The 23721-nt window shown below is 37.3% G+C and overlaps 1 protein-coding gene and 1 long non-coding RNA gene across 3 annotated transcripts in view; one reads left to right on the top strand and one right to left on the bottom strand.

Annotated features, from left to right (window-relative positions):
* Positions 1–23475, bottom strand: part of LOC113266123 (signal recognition particle subunit SRP54) — a 127211-nt gene extending 103736 nt beyond the window's left edge. For both annotated transcript variants that reach the window (XM_057306382.1, XM_057306383.1), the window contains exon 1: positions 23316–23475. The gene's annotated coding sequence lies outside the window, so the exon portion shown is untranslated. The remainder of the gene's footprint in view (positions 1–23315) is intronic.
* LOC130542543 (uncharacterized) lies at positions 5325–10339 on the top strand. The gene is made up of 2 exons (XR_008957171.1): positions 5325–5501; positions 6384–10339. It is a non-coding gene; the product is annotated as an uncharacterized LOC130542543 (long non-coding RNA).
* Positions 23476–23721: the final 246 nt, after the last annotated feature.

The following is a 23721-nucleotide window of genomic DNA, read 5'->3' as shown; positions in this document are numbered from 1 at the left end:
AATCAAAGATATTTGTTTTTCTATTCAGTCAATTCAATCAGAGAGATCTGTATTCAGAATACAAAAAGAACTCTTACAACTCAACAATAAATAGACAAATAATGCAACTGAAAAATGGACAAAGGATTTGAACAGACATTTCTCCAAAGAAGATATACAAATGGCCAATAAACACGTGAAAAGATGCTCAATATTTGTTATCCATTAATGAAATACAAATCAAAACCACACCTGACTGGCCTCTATACCACTTCATACCCACTAGGATGGCTATAATCAGAAAGATAGATAATAAAAAGTTTTGCCAAGAACATGGAGAAATTAGAACCCTCAAACACTGCTGATGAGGATTGAAATCATGCAGCCACGTTGGAAAAACATTTTTGTAGTGCATCAAAATATTAAACATGGAGTTAACCACATCACCTAGCAATTCCACTCCTAGGTATATTATACCCAAGAAAACTGAAACTATGATGCCACACAAAAATGTTTACACAAATATTCAAAGTTGCATTATTCATAATAGCAAAAAGTATCAATAACCCAAATGTCCATCAACTAATGAACGGATAAACAATATGTGGTATATCCATATAGCAGAGTATTATTTGGCAGTAAAAAGGAAAGAAGTACTGACACATGCTATAACATGAATGAATCTTGAAAACATTGTGCTAAGTAAAAAAAAAAAAAAAAAAAAAAAAAAAAACCTATCACAGAAGACCACATATTGTACAATTCTATATAAACAAAATGTCTAGAACAGGCAAGCCTACAGAGACAAAAAGTAGACTGGTGATTACCTAGGGCCTGGAGCAAGTGAGGGGGATCATTGGGAAGGAAATACTAATAGCTGTGGTGTTTGGGGTTATGAAATATTGTTGTTTGTTTGTTTTTACACCATTAGGATTATTTTATTTTTATAAGGTTTTTTTTTAAAAACTTGTGTACTAATGTTACATGATGAGTAATTAACTTCAAAAGAGGATCATGATAGGAATAAAATCATTAAATATTAATGTTGGAATAAGCATTTTCTCTAATATGTTAAGTCAAAATACTTAAAGATACAGTGATTTCGTGGTGGTTATGAAATATTCTAAAATTGACTTTGCTGGTGGCTGCACAACTGTGGGTAAATACTAAAACCTATACACGTTAAATGGGTGAGTTTCAGGGTATATAAATTCTTTTCAATACAGCTGGGTTTTTTTTGTTTTGTTTTGTTCTTTTAGAAAGGGGGCTGTTCGGAGGTGCCTGGGTGGCTCAGTCGGTTAAGCATCTGCCTTCGGCTCAGGTCATGATCTCAGGGCCCTGGAATAGAGTCCCACATCGGGCTCCTTGCTTAGCGGGGAGCCTGCTTCTCCCTCTCCCTCTCCCCCTCCCCCCTGCTTGTGCCCGCTCTCTCTCTCAAATAAATAAAATCTTTTTAAAAAGGTCACCTATATAGAAAGTAGGTTCAGTCTCCTTTTTTTTTCCATTTTCTAAATTATTCATACATTATAAAATAATACCTGAACTTTTCAAAAGCAACTGAAGACATAGAAAACATGCCAAGATTTTGGCTCATAGGCAGAGAGGGTAACTAGTTAGACTATAGATGATTTACTTAAAACGGTGACTCAGTTTTTGGACTCCAGTTTTGTTTATTTTTCCTTGCCAAACAAACATTATTATTTAGGTCAAACTGCAAGGTGCAAATAAGAAGAGCCATTCTTTCTGTTGGAAGATGAAGAATTCAGAGAAGCACAGATTTTTAGTTAGAAGATACCTTAGGATAAACCAGTTCAAATACATTTGCTTAGAGAAAGAAAAATATATGTGAATCATCTTTGCAAAGTGGGGAAAAAGCAGCTTCCTTAAAATAGATCTGCATTCTGATAAAATAGGACCAACAATTTACGGGATAAAATGAAGCTTGGAAAGTACTTCAGGGGGCGCCTGGATGGCTCAGAAGGCTACTAGTCTGCCTTCGGCTCAGGTCATCATTCCCGGGTCCTGGAATACAGCCCCACATCGGGCTCCCTGCTCAACAGAGAGTCTGCTTTTCTCTCTCCCTTTGACCCTCCCCCCGTCCTTGTGTTCTCTCTCTCTAATAAATAAATAAAATCTTTTTTTTAAGTACTTTAGGTTGATATTGAGAAATTGGAACCTTCCTACATTGCTGGTAGGAATATAAAATGGTACAGATGCTTTGTGGAAAACAATTTGGTAGTTCCTCAAAATATTAGCCATAGAGTTACCATATGACCTAGCAATTCCACTCCAAGAACATACCCAAGAAAAAGGAAAACATACATCCAACATAAAAACTTGTACACAAATGTTCATAGTACATTATTTATAATATACAAAAAGCAGGGTAGGGGAAACAAATATCCATCAACTAATGAATGGATACACAAATAATAGTGGATAAATAATTCTATACCATGGCACTTTATTTAGAATTAAAATCAATAAAGTATTGATACATGCTAGGACATGGATGAATCTTGAAAACCTCATGCTACGTGAAGAAACCAGTCACAAAAGATCACATGTTGTATGATTCTGTTTCTATGAAATGTCCACAATAGGCAAATCTGTAGAGACAGAAAGTACATCAGTGGTTGCTTAGAGCTGAGAGGGGAGCAGGGGGAGGATAGGAAGTGACTATTAATAGATATGGGGTTTCTTCTGGGGGTGATAAAAATAGCCTAAAATTAGATTGTGGTGATAATTGCACAACTCTGAATATACAAAGAACCATTGAACTGCACACTTTAAATGGTTCAAATTGTCTACTATATATGTGAACTACATCTCAATAAAATTGTTTTAAAAAAATAGAATGAGGTACCAAAATTACTTTAGGTTGTAAGTAGTATCTGTGGCTTTGCTCTTGAAAGAGTTGGGTAACTTTTTAGCACAGCAGTATTTGTACTAGCAAATCATGAAGTGAGAAGACTACCTATACTTAGCTTAACAAGTACATGCCTGATTTTCAGAAAGCAAATAATTATATTAAAAATTATGTTCATCTCAGTAGGTTCATTAGAAGCAATGAGATCCTTTTAGTACTATCACCTACTATTTTCGGTATATGTGGACATAAGGTTATCTGACAAGAGTGTAAACCAGTGGTCTTCTAGTCCTCCTCTCGTGCAAGTTCACTGGAGCCCCTGGATGGATGTCTAGCATTTTCATAGCCTTCATACATTTTTTAGCACTGGAAATAACTTTTACATTTATGACTACAGACATGAAACAAGATCTGGGACATGTTCCACTGACAAAGACCTAAAAGTAAGCAACTTTCCAAAACCAAGGAGGCAGGAGGCCTAGAAGCAATTGCATCTGCTGTCCTTTTTTCTCTGTATTTAGTAGGTACTGGAGCTGAGATAGGTGTATCGTACATGCTCAAAATTGTCAGAAGGCTCTTGGGTAGGAAAGGAGTGGCAGGGATAAAATAGATCTTTGATCACTGCAAAAGGACTACAATTTTTACAGGTAAAACAATTTGAAGTAGCCAATTTGCAGGGCTATATGCATTTAGAATTCTAACTAGTTCTTCTGAGCATTACATGTAATATTAGTACTGGCATTAAAGCATACAGTTTTATTGAAGTATGATCATCATACGATAAGCTGCAATAAGTGCAATAAGTATACCGTGACATATGTATACACCTTTAAAACCATCACCGCAATCAAGATGATAACCATTTCCATCCCTTCTAGGCTTTTTTCTCATCTCTTTGTCATCTATCCCTCCCTCTACCCCTACCCCAGGCAATCACGGATCTGATTTCTGTTGTGATACATTAGTTTGCTTTACATAAATGGAACCATGCCGGATACACTTTCTTTGTCAAGCTTTTCTCATTCGGCATAAAGATTTTAATGTCCATCCACATTGTTGCATGTATCAATAGTTTGTTCCTTTTTATTGATGAAGAGTGTTCAATGGTATGGATTTACCACCATTTTCTATAAATCCTGGTAGAAAGCATTGTAGATCTTCCAACTTTGTTTATCTTTCAAAAATTTTTGGCTACTCTAGGTACTTTGTATTTCCATACAATTTCAGAATCCCCTTATAAATTTCCACAGAAAGTCCTGCCGGGATTTTCATCAGGATTACATTGAATCCATAGATCAATTTTGAGAGGAATGACATCTTAACAAAATGGAGTTTTCTGGGCTCAGTCGGGGCAGCACCCGACTCTTGATCTCAGAGTTGTACGTTCAAGCCCCACACTGAGGGTAGAGATTACTTAAAAATAAAATCTTAAAAAAAACCAATAAAACAATATTGAGTTTTCTGACCCAAGAACAAGGTGTATCTTTCCATTTACTTAGGTCATTAATTTTTCTCAGCAATTTTTTATAGCTTTTAGTGTACAGGGCTTGTGCTTTTTTTGTTAAATTTATTCCTAAGCATTTCATATTTTTGAAATACCAATGGTATTTTTTAAATTTTTAATTTCTTTTTTTTAATTTTGTTATATTAGTCACCATACAGTACATCCCCAGTTTTTGGTGCAATGTTCCATGATTCATTATTTGCATATAACACCCAGTGCACCATGCAATATGTGCCCTCCTTAATACCCATCACCGTAATTTTTAATTTCTGATTGTTGCTAGTTATATAGAAATACAATTGACTTTTATGTATGAACCTGTATTCTATAATCTCGCTAAATTCACTTATAAGTTCCAGTGGGTTTCTTGGTGATTCCATCAGAAAAAAGTTTTACTTCTTCCCTTCCAGTCTATTTACTTTTATTTCTTTCCTTGTCTTATTTCAGTAGCTCTGACTTCCAGTAAAATGTTTAACAGAAGTGGTAAAAACAAACCTTATCTTGTTTTCAATCTGCTGGGAGGAAAGCACTTAGTCTTTCACCTGTATGTATGATATTAGCTACAGGTTTTCAGTATATGCCCTGTATTAGTTATGAAGTTCCCTTCTCTTCCTGGTTGGCTGAGATTTGTAGTATAAGTGGATATTAATTTTGTCAAATTATTTTGCTGCACTTATTGAGATGATCACATGATTTTTCTTTTTAACTCTGCGAAAATTGTGGACTACATTGTTTGATTTTCAAATGTTAAACCAACTTTGCATCCCTGGGATAAACCCTGCTTGGTCATGACATATTACCATTTTTGTCAGTTGTTAGATTTGATTTGGTAGAATTTTAAATCCATGTCTACAAAGGCTATTGATGTGTAGATTATAATTGTTCTTGTTGTTTAATTGAAATGTCATTGTCTTGTTTTGGTGTTAATGCTTGCCTCCGACAATTTCTGCCTTCATGTATTTATTTTTTTTAAGATTTTATTTATTTGAAAGAGAGAGCGAACATGAGTTGGAGGCAGAGGCAGAGGGAGACGCAGACTCCCCACTAAGCAGGGAGCCCATCCGAGGACCCTGAGATCATGACCTGAGCCGAAGGCAGACGTTTAACAGACTGAGCCACCCAGGCGTCCCCAATTTCTGCCTTTAAATTGTGAGTTTAGATGATTACATTTACTGTGATTATTGATATAATTAAGTTTAAATTTGCCATTTTCCTTTTTGTTTTCTATTTGCTCTTTTTTTTTAAGATTTTATTTTTATTTTGGGATGCCTGGGTGGTTCAGTCGGTTAAGTAACTGTGTTAGGCTCAGGTCATGATCCCGGAGTCCTGGAATCAAGCCCTGCTTCAGGCTCCTTGCTCAGCAGGGAGCCTGCCTCTCCCTCTGCCTGCCGCTCCCCCTGCTCGTGCTCTCTCTCTCTGACAAATAAATAAATAAAATAAATAAATAAAATAAAATAAAATAAAAAGGATTTTATTTTTATTTTAGTTGAGAGAGAGAGCACGAGCAGGGGAAGGGCAGAGGGAGGGAGAAGCAGACTCCCCACTGAGCAGGGAGCCCAACGCAGGGGCTCAATCCCAGGACCCTGGGATCATGACCTGAGCCGAAGGCTTAGTCAACTTAACCAACTAAGCCACCCAGGCACCTGTCTCATCTGTTCTTTGTTTGCTTTTTTTTCCTTGTCCTATCTTCTTTTGGATTAATTAGAACACTTTTGATGATTTGGTTTTATTTTGTCTACTTTATCTGATTAGCAATACATTTTGGTTTTTTAAGTGACTGTACTAGAGTTCACAGTATACATCTTTAAGTCATCACAGTCTACCTTATATGATATCATACTAATTCATATATAGTATAAAGACCTTATAACCATATACTTCCTTTTGTCCCCATCCAGCCTTTGTGCTTTGTTGCCATACATATTTACTTCCACATATATTATAGACTCCACAATACATTGCTATTGTTTTTTGCTTTCAGCAGATCATTATTTTAAAGATTTTTTTTTAAAGATTTTATTTTTTTGACAGAGAGAGACAGCCAGCGAGAGAGGGAACACAAGCAGGGGGAGGAAGAGAGGAAGAAGCAGGCTCCCAGCGGAGGAGCCTGATGTGGGGCTCGATACCAGAACGCCGGGATCACGCCTTGAGCTGAAGGCAGACGCTTAACAACTGTGCCACCCAGGCGCCCTGAAGATATTTTTAAAGTAAGGGAAAAGTCTTTGATACTTACCACCGCATTTACCATTTCTAGTGCTCCTCATTTCTTTGTGTAGATCCATATTTCCCATTGGTTACCATTTACCTTGTGACCAAAGAACTTCCTTTTTGCATTTTTAGAACTGGTCTGCTGGTGATGAATTCTCTCAGCTTTTATGTCTAAAAATGGCTGTGTTTTGACTTAGTTTTTGAAAGACTTTTGTGGGGTCTAGGATTCTAGGTTGATGGTTTTGTCTTTCCATACTTTAAGAATGTTCTATGAGTGCTTTGGCATTGTTTCTGTCACCCTTACCTTTGTGTCTGTATTTGTATCTTGTTTTCTCTGGCTGCTTTTAATATTTTCTTTTTGTTACTGGTCCTCAACAATTGCATTTTGATATGAATAGCCGTGTTGTATTTCATTGTTCTCTTGCTTGGGATTTATTGAGCTTACTGGCTCTGTGTGTTTATACTGTTCATCAAATTTAGAAAATTTTTGTTATTATTTCTTCATATATGCATTCCATCCCCCCATCTTTCTCCTCCTCTTTTGAGACTCTAAGGACACGTATGTTAGGCTGCCTGATGCCCTATAGTTCAGTGATGCTTTGTTCTTTTTTAACTCAGTCTTCTGTTTTCCTGTGTTTCATTTTGAATAATTTCTATTGCAGTGTCTCCAAGTTTACTAATCTTCTTTTTTTTAAGTAATCTCTAACACCCAACATGGGGCTCGAACTCACGACCCCAAGATAAAGAGCAGCATGCTCTACTGACTGAGCCAGCCAGGCGTCCTATATTTACTAATCTTTTATTCAGCAGTGTCCAGTCTGCTGTTAATCCCACTCAGAGTACTGTTCATTTTAGACATTGCTTCTTTTTTCATCTCTAGAAGTTTGATTTAGGTCCTTTTTATATCTTACGTACCTCTTCTTATGCTCACACTTTCCTCTACCTTTTTGAAGACACAGAGTAGTACTATTATAGCTGTTTTAATATTCCTAATTAATTTAACTAATTCTGTCATCTGTATCAGTTCTGGGACTGTTTCTATTGATTTAATTTTCCTCATTATAGGTTACATTTTCCTGCTTGTTTGAATGCCTTCCAATTTTTTTTTTTTAAGATTTTATTTATTTATTTGACAGAGATAGAGACAGCTAGCGAGAGAGGGAACACAAGCAGGGGGAGTGGGAGAGGAAGAAGCAGGCTCATAGCGGAGGAGCCTGATGTGGGGCTCGATCCCATAACGCCGGGATCACGCCCTGAGCCGAAGGCAGACGCTTAACCGCTGTGCCACCCAGGCGCCCCCCAATTTTTTATTGCATGCCATTGTGCTGGATTTTTTTTTATATATTCCTGTAACGATTTGGGGGCTTTGTTCTGGGATGCAGTTATGTTACTTGGAAACAGTTTGATCCTTTCAAGCCTCAGTTTTAAGCTTTGTTGGGCAGGTCCAGAACAGCCCTGAATGTAGGGTTTATTGGCCCAGCTACTGAGGCGATACCCTTCTAAAGACTACTCGATGCCTTACATGGTAGGAGGTCTCTCCACTCTATCTGGTAGGAACACAAATGATTCCTGGCCCTGTGTGACTCCAAGTGTTGTTCTTACTCTTTTCCAGTAATCTTTTTTTTTGCAGCCTTGGTAGTTTTCTCACATGCCTGTGCTCATCAGTACTCAGTTGAAGACTCAAGAGGAACTCTTCCAAGCTCTTCTTTTGGGCAGCTCTCTCCTCTGGTTTTCACCCTGAAATTCTGATCCCTTCGCCTCCCGGACCTCCCAACTCTGTTTCCTCTGCTCGGAGGTGCCCAGGTTTTGCTTGGGTTCCTCCTCCCTGGGCTGCAGTGAGGAAATATCTCCTGCAGCCAGAAGAATTATAGCACTCTCCTTGTTTCTTTCTCTGAATAATCGCTGCCTGCTGTTTGATCCATGAAAACTATGACTTCATACATTTTGTCCACTTCCTAAGTTATTTTGGGGGAGAGACTAATTCTGGTCTCTGGTGGTAGCAGAAATCATACCACAATTTTTTTTATTCCTAATATTTTCTTAGTTAAATAAACAATCCAAATTTAAGTGTTGTGAATAATTTCACTAGATGGAGGAAGCTTAAAAAAAAAAGTGGGAAAGGCCAAAAAAAGCCTAAAATGAACGATTGAGAAATGAAAAAAAAAATCAATTATACTACTTTGCTAAAATGTAGCACTAGCTAATTTTTTGCCCGTGGCAAGTTTCAAACACACAAAAAGGCTGGTGCAACTGAAAAGGGCTTGTAATTCAGCAATCTCTCCAGCAGGCTTCTGGGACCCTAATCACCTAAAAACTGTATTGTCAGCATTCCTGTCAAATGGATGAAAGGAGCCCAAAAGGCTACTTCTGATAAAAAGGAAGGCACAGTAGAAATGTTACTATGCAAGGGAGCCAAAGGGCAGGAGATGTGGTGATTATCCTCCACGAATCACCTAAAATACGGCATCTTCTGCTTTTGAGGCTCCCAATGATCTCCACCTGCTGGCTTTCACATCTTTCTGTAATTTCCTCCCATTGTGTGTGGACTGGACCCGGTGACTTGTTTCCAATGAATAGAATATGGCAAAAGTGATGGAAAGTCGTGCCTGAGATTAGATTATAAAAGGCTATGACTTCCATCTTCCTCTCTCTCTTTCTCTCTCTTGCTTTCTCACTTGCTCACTGTGATGAAGGAGACTGCCACGTTGTGAACTGCTCAGTGGATAGGTTAGGGTGGCAAAGAACAGAGGGCAGCCTCCAGTCAACAGCCAGTGAGGAACTGAGGCCCTTAGTGTAACACGCTGAGAGGAACTAAATCCTACCAACATCCTCCTGAGTGAGACAGAAGTGGATCCATCTCTAGTCAAGCACTAAGAGGACTGCAGCAACAGTTAACACCCTGACTGCAGCCTTGTGAGAGACCCAGAGTCAGAAAACCCAACTCAGCCACGTCCACCTTCCTTACCCATAACCTCTATAAGATAGTCAATGTCTATCGCTTTAATCCACCAAATAGTAACTTGTCATACAATAGAAAATTAATACAGATTCCACTTGATACATAGTAACTTACCCCTAACTCAGATTTCACTCAAGAAGAAATTGGTATGCATCTGAGAAGATTTATTCTTTACCCAGAAAAAGCTTTCATCCTTGCAAGTGATTGTGTCGTAATCTCACTTCTGAGTTTAGAAATTAATCTTAAAGAATTGTAGTTTCCAGTCATAATTTTCCATTAAAAAACTACGAAGTTCTATTTTCACAAGCCTTAAGTACCTAAATTTCCACTATTCTGAAAAATAATATACTCCTAGCTCTGTAGTAACTATGGTCAATTCCGGAAATAAGTATTCTGTAGTGGAAATTATTAGAGCTGTGGATTTGAACAGACCTATCTATTTAAATAAACAGCCACCATTTCGGGAAAGCTCAATGGGAGAAAAATCAAGCTGACAATTCTCATAAATAGTTAACTTACGAAGTTATTCTCAAGCTGGTGGATACACGGATGTTTCTCTAGTTCTTTAACATGCTTTTTGGTATGTATGATACATTTGATAATAAAAACAAAGTAAAAAAGGGGGGGGCGCCTGGGTAGCACAGTCGTTAGGCGGCTGCCTTCAGCTCAGGGCGTGATCCCGGCATTCCGGGATCGAGTCCCACATCGGGCTCCTCCACTGGGAGCCTGCTTCTTCCTCTCCCACTCCCCCTGCTTGTGTTCCCTCTCGCTGGCTGTCTCTCTGTCACATAAATAAGTAAAAAATCTTAAAAAAAAAAAATCAAACAAGGTTTCTGCCTTCTTCTGATATTTAAGACTTCAGTGAAAAGTCAAGTTGTAAAGGGTGCATACAGTAGTCATCTGAAAAAAGATGTGCTTTCAAAACTTCCACTAAGTTTAACATATTTTAATTCTCCTAAAAATTTTTAAATTACCTATTTACCAAAGATCAGATCCTCCAAAGTTAATTAATCCTTTTGTTTTAGAAGATAAAGGGTGGGGGATAAAACAAATTAAAGAGAAGCCACAAAATCAGAAAAAACAAATTGTTCCCACAATTACCTCCTATTTCACCCTCCATAGATTTAAACATCTGCCTACATGGATTGATCTCTTCCCTTTCTCAAATATTCAGTCAGAAAGCCAAGGTCTACCTTTGACACTGTTATTATGGACCCCACCATGCCTTTATTGCTCATTCAGAGCTTTAACTATTACTATTAATATCTAATTACATCAGTCATTGAACCAGTAATGCATGCTACCACTTTAAAGTTTGGAATTAGGGTGACTCAGTCGGTTTAAGCATCTGCCTTCAGCTTGGCTCAGGTCATGATCCTAGGGATCCTGGGGTCCTGGGATCGAGCCCCGAGTAGGGCTCCCTGCTTAGCAGGGAGCCTGTTCTTCCTCCTGCTTGTATTCTCTCTCACTCTCTCTCTCAAATAAATAAGTAAAATCTTCTAAAAAAATAAAAATAAAAAAATAAAGTTTGGAATTAGATTAAACTTGCACCTTTGTTGGCAAATCTGGTTGTTTTAGAACTGGATGCCTCTGGAACATTTGTTTATAGTATTTTATAAATTCAGTGCTGTTTTTTTACTCTTTTTAAAATATGGCTCTATTTTTCATTCATTCAGCAAGTATTTATAGACCTTGTACTACAAATCTGGAACTGTTTAAGACAGGTATGCAGCAGTGAACAAGATAGAGAAGGTCACAGTCTTTATGGGGTGTATATCTTAACTGGGGGAGGGGTGGAGATGGAGAATGCTAGGCAAGGAAAGTAAATTACCAACTGATATTTTGCATGACATAATATTTTTCAATAACCTATGACTTGTTGTTATTCAAGGATTACTATATATACCATACATAGTATCATAAAGTATATATACATATATAGTATAGTACATATACCTACATATTACTATATATGTGTGTGTGTGTGTATCCTAATGTAGATTTGTGATAAAGTGACAATAATATACTCACATTCTCTTCTCTAAATGTGCCTTAACAGGTTAAACCACACACTTATGACGTCTATACATTATATAATCAACATCTAAAATAACAGCTTTGAAATCTCTCAATGATAGGTTGCACTGCACTAAAAATCCAGATATATACATTTAATGCCATATTCATTAAAACAGGGAGGGAGTGACTGTCATCGTGCATATACTCAAATCAAAGTTAATGCCACTTGGTTTTCTTTTTTTCTTTCTTTCAGTAAAAATTACATAGTTTACCATCAAATACAAAAAGAAAATATCTTTGAATAGACCTGATCTTTCAGGTCATCAGTATTTAATGAAAATAACAAAATCAGTTAACACCTTTGAAGGGGAGAACACTCAGGTGAGAAAGCCCTATACTGCCCACCTGCAGTGGACGGCTTAATGTTACAGGGAAGGCATTTAGCAAGAGCCCACTGGAGATAAGAAGAAATGCCCAGAGTTCCTCCTCTTTGATCTACGTACTGTGCCTCACATGCCAAGGGTGTGACACCACCTTAAACGCAAACTTACCCTTCCCCACTCAAACACCAAACTGGCAGGATAGGATAGAGAGAGCACGGTGTCTTTTTCCTGGTTTGGCATGCCAGGGACAACAATCTCTGTTATATAACTTTCTGTATCTTCAAAACAAATCAAGCTGCAAGCAAGAAAAATTGTCACCCCTAGAAAAGTTCTACCCATCAGAATATGAGACGCTCAGACGTTGCAGATAGGAGTGTGATAAAAGCCTTAAAATGTTAAAATACTTAGACTAAGCAGTTTCATCTGGAGAATCTTAAGAAAATAATCTGATATTTACAAGATTTTTTTAAAAGATTTATTTATTTATTCGATAGAGATAGAGACAGCCAGCAAGAGAGGGAACACAAGCGGGGGGAGTGGGAGAGGAAGAAGCAGGCTCATAGCGGAGAAGCCTGATGTGGGGCTCAATCCCATAATGTCAGGATCACGCCCTGAGCCGAAGGCAGACGCTTAACCGCTGTGCCACCCAGGCGCCCCTATTTACAAGATTATTTATGTATGATAGTTCAACACAGCATTGTTTATAATGGTTAAACACTGGAAACAGGGGCACCGAGGTGGCTCCAACGGTTAAGTGTCTGCCTTTGGTTCAGGTCATTAACCCGGGGTCCTGGGATCGAGTCCCACATCAGGCTTCCTGCTCAGCGGGAGTCTGCTTCTCCCTCTCCCTCTGCCGCTCCCCCTGCTTGTGCTCTCTCATGCTCTCTCGCACTCTCTCTCTGTCAAATAAATAAATAAAATCTTTAAAAAAAACACTGGAAACAATCTAAATGTCTAATAGAGATTAAGTACAGAGCAATCATATTCTGAAATGACAATTAAGTATAGAAGAATATTTCAGGATGTGAGTAAATATTCACAATATATTGTTAGGTTAAAAAATGAGGTTACAAAATATAGAAAAGTATTTAATTGAAAATCAAATGTCAATAAATGTCACAGAATTCACATAACACTGGCTTACTAGCCAGTCACTCTTTTCAGATATTACTATAAATCAGAATACTTACTATAAGGAATAATCCAAAATTAAACTCTTAGATAATATATATGCTAATACACTTCAAGAGATTAAGGGGATAAATTTTTGGACAGTTATAATTAATTCCAGTATATGCTTTTTTACATTGACCCTACTTGAGATTTGTGACTAGCAAATATTAATGTATTTCTACTGTCAAATCACTTCATGGAATTCATTTATTCCTTGTGGGTATGTGAAATCATGTGGTTGGTTGTTTCTGCATGAACGACACGAAATGCCCTTCTTCATTAAGTGGATTCATACATATCTAATTTTCCGTGGAAGATTAATGACAATGTAATATATAATATATGAATAAAATCTAAATGGAGATACTGTTCATGGTTGACTTATGACAATGATATTGTTACCTTGAAATTGGTGTTTAGGGCATCATTCTTCTGCATTTTGTATGACTAAGGAACATTTTGAATTTTATAGATAAATGTTATACCAATTGGTCTTTAAAGAAAAAGTGTTGCCAATCCCATAAAATACTGATGTATCTTCATAATAGCAATAGATAGAAGTAGAGAATATGAGTTGATGTGGTTGAAATGAACGTCACAGATATCAGTAGAGAATAGCTAGCTAACTCTTTCCTACAAGGGCATACAATTGTACATTGACATTTCTTAATAATTACCTCAGGTCTGAAAATTATTGAAATCGTTACTCCCAGGCCATTAGATCAGAACAAGAATGCTTCTTGAATGCTTGTAATCTGTATTTTGAACAAGGATTATGCAGTGGATTTTAAATACAGGTAAAAAAAATGAGGTTACAGTGTGTTACATAGAATAAGATCCCAACTACATATATGCATGTGTATATGTATAAATGTACATATAAAGTAATATGCTAGGTATATGCCCAGATGTAAACAGTGATTATCTTGAGAGTGGCTTTTTTTCTTTTTTTCTGCTTTTCTGTTTATTTCTTTTTTCTTTTAAAGATTTATTTATTTGAAAGACAGAGTGTGCGAGTACTTGCCCATGGGGGCAGGGGCAGAGGGAGAGAATCTCTGGCAGACTCCACACTGAGTGCAGAGACAGGGGGCTTGATCCCATGACCCATGAGAGCATGACCCCAGTCAAAACCAAAAATCAGACACTCAGCTGAGCCCCCAGGTGCCCCATGCTTTTATAGGAAAAGCTGGTATTCCTTTTGTCATCAAAGAAAAGAACAGTACTTTTTTTTTTTTCTAACAAAGTTCTACTTTTCTAAAATCCCATTGTTCTCATTTGGCATCACTCTTCCTGTCATCACTTTCTGAGTGTCTATAGATTGTCTACACCTTTGTAATGTCAACTGCCAATGTCTGCTGTTTATCAGAGTTTCACAGTTATAGGAGTATGAGCTTCCAATTTATCTTGAGGTACCTTTCCATTTAACAAGGATTTGAGAAATTATATTAAATACATTTATCCTTCTGTTAGCCTAGCCTGTATGACAGAGCTGCAAGGTGATGGGGACTTCCATGGGGGGGGGCGGGGAGGGGATAAATTAATATTATGCCAAATATTAATACCAAAGTCACAGGCATAATACATTTCTTTGCAAAACAGTATTATGAAGATGCAATGCTGTAGGCTAGGAAGAAACAGAAAATGTTCCAGAAAGGAGTTCCCACTCCAGAAAGGAGTTCCCCATTGAGAAGACAACTAAACCTAAAAGTGTTGGGGCCCCTCCTTAAGAAAAAATCTTAAGGACTGGGAAGTCTTTCTTTCTTTTTTGCCCCTTCCTCCCTCCCTCCCTCCCTTCCTTCCTTCCTTCCTTCCTTCCTTCCTTCCTTCCTTCCTTCCCCTTTCTTTAGCAGTTATTATTTTTAGTTATTTATTTACTTTTTGACAACTATATAGTGAGAAGACTTTTTCTTTCTCCCTAACGCAAAGATTTTGAAGTATAAAGCATATGAATGAGTGGGTGCCTTCTGTCCAAGAGAGTGCAGTGCCAGGAGATGAAGGACCTGGAGCCACCATCTTTGGGAGAGGTCATTAGAGAGTTACAGACTCTGCACCTGTTGAGAGAGATGGAAGCCACACCAGCATGCGGAGCCAAAAGAGACCCAAAGACTAAGAATGGCACTTGGTCACCTGTGGCACTAGGAGTGAGATCACAAAGAAACAGCATGCAGCATTATTTACTGACCAATTATTGGATTTAGGGGTTGGAAGCAAAAACAAAACAAAGCAAAACAAATCGAGGACAGCAACATATGCACCTGGGGTGGTAACAGAGCTGGGATCGCTACTTCTGGGAAATCAGCATTAAAGGGATCCTCTACAAAATGAATTACTGAAAGAAAAAAGAAAAAAAAAAAAGACCCTGCGGGTTTTAGGGGAGAAGAAGAGTAGTGAGAGTTACATGTGTACATAACAGAGGGCTGTGTCATCGCCCACAGCCCCCGAGCACAGAGAGTTGGGGTACAGCCAACAGTGGCAGACAACTTTCATCAAAAAGCAGACTGCTACAACTTTAAGCATCCAATGTGCAGGCCGTGGTAAGAGCAGCTACTTCCATTAAGGGAACATAAAACTGAAAGCTGCAAATGACACTTTTTCTATTCGGTGCTTTGCTTTCCAGCAAGTCACGTGTTTACCAAATTTCTCTTTACTTAAAACTGGGTAAAAACTTCTTTCTCACCTTGCAGGTGCCTCCCAAAATACAGTTAACACAATGCTGTGCTTTGGCTACTTGTGTTTTTTAAGAATAAACCCAAATCAGCATTTTTAATCAACCACATTGGACCAGATTGAGAGAGAAAGACTAATGTGTTCCAGTTGCCTTGTTCCTCTTTATGACCAAGCAGGAAGTTTCAGAGCAAACCTCCACTTCTCAGGAAGTTTACGTCAAAATGAGTATTGACATCCTGTTTAATAGAGGCTTACATTTTTTTCCCTCAATTCCAGACAGCCACTCTTTGAATTAAAATGTCTGAGTAATCTGTCCTGAAATTATGTTTCCTTTGACTCTCAGAAGACTATGTATATCTGTTCTGAGTGACAAATGGAATATCTCTATGACTAATAATGATAAAAGTTAAAAATTAGTGTAAGTGCCTGTAATTATAACTCTATTCATATCCGTATTCCCTATCCCTTATTCATTTTATCTTTCAAGTAGGTCCTTGTTAATCATATTCTGAATCATTAGTTGCGCAGCTAATCCACTGAAAACAAGCAAATAAAACCCTCAGTGGAACGTTCTGGTGCTTCCCCTCCAGGGCACTATGTAGTATTAAAGTGAGGGAGGTGACACGGTGGTGGTTCCGGATCCTCTAAAAACTGTTGTATGACTTTGGCTAAGTCCCTTAACCTCTCTGGCTTCAGTTTTCTCACCTAAAAATGAGACGGGTGGTTAAATGATCTTTAGTGCAATTGTACTGTGGAGAAGTGGAAATCTTTATCTCAGATATGGTAAAGTCATACTTCTTAAATTAAAAAAAAAATGCTCTAGGGGCACCTGGGTGGTTCAGTTGGTTAAGCGTCTGCCTTCGGCTCAGGTCATGATCCCAGGGTCCTGGGATGGAGCCCCACATTGGGCTCTCTGCTCAGTGGGGAGCCTGCTTCTCCTTCTCCCTCTGCCTGCCACTCCCCCTGCTTGTGCTCTCTCTCTCTCTCTGTGTCAAATAAATAAACAAATAAAATCTTTACAAAAAAAATAAAATAAAAATACTCCTCACGTTGCTTCTTCCTAGTTGTTATCGGTTAGGATTCTTTACAGTTGCAAGTAATTGAAATCCAAATGGATCTTACTTAGATAAGAAGGCAAATTTATTATACAGTATAGAAGCGTCTCCCAGAACTCAGGGACAGAAATTCACCTGCACATAAGGAACGAGGAAAGCAAATGTCCAAGGCACACTCCTCCTGCCTCTCCCTCTCTTTGTGCATCTGTTTCATTCCACCTTCTCTCTGTAGACCAGGTTCTTCTACTTCCCCTGACCACGTAGTGGAAAAGAGGACAGCCTGGAAGCCCTTGAATTTAAAAGTTATACTCCAGACATAAAAAGAGAGATAGCTCTCTTAGTCTGAATGCCATATTCCAGGAAAGGGCTCTAATTGGTCCACATTAGGACAGATGCCCACCCCTGGACTAATGACCGTCATCTAGGCTTGAGACCACTCCGATTGAACATAACAGCTTTCACTACAACCCTGAGGGAGAGGAGGGAAGTTTCTAGAAATGGGAAATAAACAGAAAATCCTACAGACCTTCTCACACTAAAATTCCGCGTAACACACTAGTGTATTTTCTATTTATTAATTATTGAAATTTAGTACAGAGGGGTTCCACCTAGTTTTCCCCAGTGATAGCATCCTACATAACTAGTATAATATCAAAAGCAGGAAACTGACATCAGTACAACCCATAGAATTTATTCCAATTTCACCACCTTTACATGAACTCATTTGTATGTGTGTATAAAAATCTGCGCACTTTTATCACATCTTTATAGATTTGTGTAACCATCACCATCACCAAGCCATAGCACAGTTCCATCAGCACACAGATCCTGTGCACAAATGCACAGTTCAGTAAATTTTCATGAAGTAACTGCACCTGTGTAATTCAGGTCAAGAAACAAAAATCACCGCCATTTCAGAAGACCTCCTTATACCTCTTTTCAGTCATTACTCTCCCTTAAGAGTGAATCACATATTATGTACCCTTTTGTATCTGACTTCTTTTGCTCAACATTATGTTTGTGGCATTCATTTAAAATTGCTTTATATAATTATAGTTCGCTCATTCTTTAATCAGCTCAACTTTTTTCTATTTTATTGAGGTTATATGACATACAATAAGCTGCACATTTCTAAAGCGAACAATTTGATGAGTTTTGACATATGTATATGCCTGTAGCAATACCACAATCAAGATAATGAACATATCTATTTCCTCAAAATAGTGCATGGATTTTGAAAACTGAGAATGGGACTTAAGAAAAGTGACACTCTTAGAGCTACATAGGCTTTCAGATCTTTTGCAGAAGGTTGAGATAATATTTACTCTTCTCTATTGTTAGGACTTTAATAAGAAAAGTTCTTATATATATTCTATCCAAAAAATCAAGCTCTACAAGATCATAAATTAAATAATTACTCTAAACTTCCACCTAAGTGGTTCTGTGAAGTAATGCTATCTGTGACTGTTGGAGACAAATGGGAAATCCTGACATAAGAGCAAAAACATAATACATACACACTAACATGCACACATGCGAAAGGACTAACGGGACCAAATTCTGGATTAACTAACAGGTACAAACCCCAAACTGTAAGTACAATAATGGTGTTTAGAGGGACATAGACCAAAGGATATTTACTAATTTTATATACATATAAAATTTACATAGTACAATTCTTTTCGTAAATGTGCACAAATATAGCTGTTAAGATGAACAGTTCTAAGGGCGCCTGGGTGGCTCGGGTGGTTGGGCAACCAACTCTTGATTTCAGCTCAGGTCATGATCTTGGGGTCATGAGATGGAGCCCTGTGTCGGGCTCCACGCTCATCGTGGAGTCTGTTTGTCCCTCTCCCCTACCCACCTCCCTCCAGCAACCCTGTTTGTTCTCTATAGTTAAGAGTCTATTTTATGGTTTGCCTCCCTCTCTTTTTTATCTTTCCCCTTTGTTCATCTGTTTTGTTTCCTAAATTCCACATATGACTGAAATCATATGATATTTGTCTTTCTCTGACTGACTTATTTCACTTAGCATAATATACTCTAGTTCTATCCACATCATTGCAAATGGCAAGATTTCATTTTTTTGATGGCTGAGTAATATTCCATTGTGTATATATATACCACCTCTTCTTTATTTATCCGTCAGTCAATGAATATTTGGGCTCTTGCATAATTTGGCTATTGTTGATAATGCTGCTATAAACATCAGGGTGCATGTATCCCTTCAAGTCAGTATTTTTGTATCCTTTGGGTAAATACCTAGTAATGCAATTGCTAGATTATAGGGTAGTTCTATTTTGAACTTTTTGAAGAACCTCCATATTGTTTTCCAGAGTTAGGGAGTTTATGTTCTTTTTTTAAAAATATTCATTCATTCATTCATTTATTTATTTATTTATTTATTTATTTATGAAAGAGAGAGAGAGCAAGTATGAGCAGGGGGAGGGACAGAGGGAGAGGGAGAGAATCTCAAGAAGGCTCTCAACTAACATGGAGCCTGACATGGGGCTTGATCCCACAACCCCAAGATCACGACCTGGGCCAAAACCAAAAGCTGGACACTCAACAGACTGAGCTACCCGGGCACCCCCATACTTCTGATTCTTGATTGAAAATCATTTTTTACTCTTCTTTCTGTTTTTTATAATTTTAATCACAGAAAATTTAAACATATACGCAAGTGGAGGCAATAACATAATGACCACCCTTTGTATACCCAGCACCCAGCATCTACAATTATTAACTCATGATGAATCTCATTTCATCTATAACCCCACTTCACTATTTGTCACTCACTGAATTATTATGAAATAAATATTTTTTGAAGTAAGTCTCTGAATCTTGCTTTTGACAATTCTAAAGTAAGAAAGTTGGAATGAATTCATTCTAGGGTTCCTTCTCCCCAAAATATGACAATAAATTCTTCTTTGACCCTTTCCAGGTTTATATATTTAATTCAACAAAAATTTACTTCATATTCATTATAACATCTTTCTTCAGGCTTTATCAATTGATCTCCTTCTCTGAGTCAGTACAACCCATATAGTCTATACCAATAATTAAGAAGTATAATTATACTTCTTTGTATTTACATTTTTTGTATATTAGTTTTATTTCCCAGTTAGATGTTTAAGTCTCATATCTTAAATTTCTGTTTAGCAGTGTACTGAAAAAAAAAACAAAGGTAATTAATTGCTAGTGTTTATAATAATTAGTAATCAATGGGTTTAATCTTTATACTTTTTTCTTTCTTTCTTATTTATTTATTTATTATTTAAATTCGATTAATTAACATACAATGTATTATTAGTTTCAGGTCAGTGATTCATCAGTCTTATATAATATCCAGTGCTGGGAGTTTAGGTTCTAATGAACAAATCTACCTAACATTATAAGGGAATAAATAGTCATTGCATTTTTTTATTGAGGTATAGTTGACATGCAATATTATGTTAGTTTCAGGTGTACAACACACTGATTCAACAACTCTATACATTACTCAATGCTCACCACAATTAGTTACCATCCTGTCACTATACAATGTTACAACAATGATTGGCTATATTTCCTATGCTGTACTTTTCAGCCCAGTGATTTATTTATTTTATAAGTGGAAGTTTGTACCTCTTTATCCCCTTCACCTACTTCTCCCATCCCCTCATTTCCCCTCTGCTCTGGCAACCACCAGCTTGTTCTCTGTATTTATGAGTCTATTGCTGTTTTTGTTTGTTTTGTTTTTTAGATTCCATATATAGCGAAATGATATGGTATTTGTCTTTTTCTGTCTGACTTATTTCACCTAGAATAATACCTTCAAGATCCATCCTTGTTGTTGTGAATGGCAAGATATCATTCTTTTTCTATGACTGAGTAATATCCCATTGTATATATTTATCACATCTTCTTTATCTTTCATCTATCAATGGATATTTAGGTTGCTTCCATACCTTGGCTATTATAAATAACACTGCAATAAACATAGGGGTGCATATATCTTTTTGAATTGATGTTTTTGTTTTCTTTAGGTAAATACCCAGAAGGGGAATTACTAGGTTGTATAGAATTTCTATTTTAAATTTTTTAAAAGATTTTATTTATTTATTTTAGAGATAGAGTGGGGAGATGGGCAGAGGGAGAGCAAGAGGGAGAATCCCAAGCGGACTCCACACAGAGCACAGAGCCCAGGGCAGAGCCCAATGCAGAGCTCGATCCCAGGACCCTGAGATCATGACCTAAGCTGAAACCAAGAGTCAGACGCTTAACTGAAGGAACCACCCACATGCCCCTCTATGTTAAATTTTTTGAGGAACCTCTATACTGTTTTCCATAGTGGCTGCACCAGTTAACATTCCCACCAACAGCGTATGAGGGTTTTCTTTTCTCTACATCTTCACTAACATTTGTTATTTCTTGTCTTTTTGATACTAGCCATTCTGACTGCTGTGAGGTGATATCTCATTGTGGTTTGATTTGCATTTCCCTGTGATGAGTGATGTTGAGCATCTTTTCATGTGTCTGTTTGGCCATCTGGATATCTTCTTTAGGGAAATATCCATTCAGGTTCTCTGCCCATTTTTAATCAGATTATTTGGGGTTTTTTTGGTGTTGAGTTATAGGAGTTCTTTATATATTTTGGATATTAACCCCTTGAAGGATTTATAATGTGTAAATATTTTCTCCCATTCAGAAGAAGTCTTTTCATTTTGTTAATGGTTTCCTTCACTATGCAAAAACCTCTTAGCTTGATGTGGTCCCACTTGTTTATTTTTGCTTTTTTGCTTTTGTTTCCCTTGCCTGAGAAACATCCAGAAAAATATTGCTAAGGCTGATGTCCAAGAGATTACCACTTATTTTTTTCTTTTAGGAGTTTTATGGTTTCAGGTCTTATATTTAGGTCTTTAATCCATTTTGAGTTTATGTTTGTATATGGCATAAGAAAGTGGTCTAGTTTCATTCTTTTGCATGCAGTTGTCCAATTTTCCAGCACCATTTATTGAAGAGATTATCTTTTCCCATTTTATATTCTTGACTCCTTTGTCATAGATTAATTGATTGTATAAGCATGGGTTTACTTCTGGCTCTCTGTTCTGTTCCATTGAACTATATGTCCGTTTTTGCATCAGCACCATATTGTTCTGACTATTATAGCTTTGCATTTTAACTTAGAATATGGTGCTATAAATGCCAGAGGTGTTTAAAATTTTTCTTGTTGAAATGTGAAGTATGTTATAAAACTAAGAAAAACAAGTTGAAAAATCTAACCAAATGCAGAGACATCTAGATACCTGAAGAATGGATTTTTTTCTATATTTTTATATTTTTTATAAATAGGATAATTATTAGAAATGTCTATGGCATCTCATCACACTGAGTGTCTTTCTCTGCATGCTTGTTATTAACGCTTGTTATTAGGACTACAGGTGCTAGAAGACAGTTTGCTAATGCAGAAAAATTAAAATTAAACCAATAATTTGGAAGGTATTATTGCTGTTATTATCCTATCAAGTTTTTAATCATTTAATATCAATCGGAAGTCTACCATGGGCAAGTTTTCCCAAGAGAAGAATAACCATTCCCAAAAATCATTCTCATTATTGACATTAAAAGTTATTTTTAAATTAAACTATGTTCAATATCTATATGTTCCTTTTCCCCATATATTCCTATATATATATATACACACATAATACATAATATATACATATATACACACACATATATACACACATATATATACATATATACATAATATATATATACATATACATACATATACATAATATATACATATATATATATATATATATATATAAAAATACAATTCCTATATTGTAGAAACAGACTAAATATATACCCTCCACAAAAGTTCAAGGGCACCAGTACAAAACCGGGTGTGTACCTAATTGTAATTATCACACTAAAAGTCTTTTACCATGTTATTTATTAAAGATCATCAAATTCGTAGATTTTGCTTCTGTTGACATAGCTTCTTAATCAATAGCTTAAGTAAAAACTGTTAACATATAAAAATAAGTCTTTTTTGTCTGGTAAAGTGATAAACCATGATAAAAACCTATTCACTTGGGGCGCCTGGGTGGCCCAGTTGTTAGGCGTCTGCCTTTGGCTCAGGGCCTGATTCCATGTCCCTGGGATCGATCCCCGCATGGGGTTCCCTCCTCTGCTGGGAGCCTGCTTCTTCCTCTCCCACTCCCCCTGCTTGTGTTCCCTCTCTCGCTGGCTGTCTCTCTGTCAAATAAATAAAATCTTTAAAAACAACAACAACCTATTTACTGTTGGCTGGGTTGGTTGGACATATTTCACTTTGTCTACTGATGTCTGTTGCCAACATGTATTCAATTAAACTCTGTGCTTTCGAACAAAAAGTTTCCTATTGCTCCTCTAGTCACCTTTCAACTTCTTTGTAGACGTCGTAGTCCGGAAGCTCTTACATAAATAAACATTTAAATTGAAAACTATGAAGTGTATTTTGTATTACCTGATACTGCTTCCACATATTCCACCTGCTCCATTCCTCTCACGTGCTGAACGGGCTCTTCGCAACCCTTGCTGTCAGTCTCTGAGGAGGCGAACCTGCCACACAAACCCGCCGCCACCAGAACCTCCAGGCGGCTCCGGCTGGAAGTCCCCGCAGCGATGGAGCGTTGAAGGATTGTAAGGAAGGCGAGAGGGGTCAAAAGACTGCAAATTCAGAACAGCATGCTGTTCAAAGGAAGATAGATTCTGCGTACTGTGTTCTGGCGAACTTAACATTGAAAAAAGTTCAGAAAAAGGAAAAAGTTGAGGATGGATTTTCTTCAGTGATGTGAGCGCACTTAAAGGATAGGACGCGGATCACTCAGAGCCGGCGTGAGTTTACTGAAAACAGGGTAAGCCACGCTAAT

Source organism: Ursus arctos, unplaced genomic scaffold, assembly GCF_023065955.2.
Source record: "Ursus arctos isolate Adak ecotype North America unplaced genomic scaffold, UrsArc2.0 scaffold_37, whole genome shotgun sequence".
In the NCBI taxonomy this organism is placed as follows: domain Eukaryota; kingdom Metazoa; phylum Chordata; class Mammalia; order Carnivora; family Ursidae; genus Ursus; species Ursus arctos.
The sequence above is the reverse complement of the archived record's forward strand: the minus strand, read 5'-3'. Positions and strand labels throughout refer to the sequence as shown.